Source organism: Meleagris gallopavo, chromosome 10 (genome assembly GCF_000146605.3).
Source record: "Meleagris gallopavo isolate NT-WF06-2002-E0010 breed Aviagen turkey brand Nicholas breeding stock chromosome 10, Turkey_5.1, whole genome shotgun sequence".
NCBI lineage: Eukaryota > Metazoa > Chordata > Aves > Galliformes > Phasianidae > Meleagris > Meleagris gallopavo.
Genome location: NC_015020.2, coordinates 14292448 through 14293555, shown reverse-complemented (window position 1 = coordinate 14293555; position 1108 = coordinate 14292448).

The following is a 1108-nucleotide window of genomic DNA, read 5'->3' as shown; positions in this document are numbered from 1 at the left end:
TTTTTTAGGAGATTATATCAGTAACTGCTAAGAAGGTCACGATAAAATGAAAAGAGTAAACCGGGGCTACAGCTGGGGACTTTCCTGTTCTTTTCCTTCCCCTGATTAGCAAATCAAAGCCGCCTGAATGATTCACACTTTTCACCTGATTTTGTCCTTTTCACTAATCATGTAGCAATTTTCCCTTGACTGACAGTTTTCTTTATAATTGGCCCTGATCTAGGAGGGTTCTAATAACCAGAAAATCCCCTCTGTGGGCCCAAAGGCTCCGGCGAATCGGCGCTCCGCTTTCCCTGGGCCATCTGCGGGCCGCGGCGCGGCGGTGCGAGCGGAGCGGCCTCATCTAAATGTTCAATAATGGTGTGAATATTCTATGAGGAGCGGAGTTAAGGACTGGAGGTAGCAGATTCTAATTACTGTTCATTTGCCAGAGTATCAAAGCCTAATTACTGTTCATTTTATGCTCCTGAGGAAAGGAGAAGTCAAAGCAGGGTTCCGGAGGCTCCCCCTGAGATCTCCATAAGCCTTTATCTGTCTCTCTGTTTAAATAGGTTGAGTGTTAGTATGTTAAATTACATCCTGGAAGCAAACATATTCCACAAACAAACACGATGATCCATGTTCTAAATAAAGCGGGACGGCTCTGTACTACCTGCTTCGTGCCTCGCTCTCTCTTCTCCCGATTTATCTTTTTAATGCGCGCAATAAATATCTGGGAGAGATTTCTCAAGCCCCCCCGCAGCCCTTCCCCCCTCCTCCCCCCCCCCCAGCTCTCCCTCTCCCTTTTTAAGGCAGCGGTTCGGCTTTGAAAGGATTTTCGCACCTTCTGGGGGGAAGCTACCGGAGCCGCTATCTGCCACTTAGCTGACAATTTCTGTCACCAATTAGCAGCTAAATCAACAGCAAGAAAAAAAAAAAAAAAAAAAGAAGGAAAAAAAAAAAAAGGAAAAAAATACAACCAAAAAAGCAGAAGGGAGCCCGCCGCGGGGCCGGGGTCTGTGTGCGGCTTTCTCTCCCCCCTCCATCCCCACGCGTGTTTTCCTATCGCCCCGTTAGGGCAGCATCACCTCGCTATCAATTCACTGCGACGGATCCGCGTGCCCCCCCT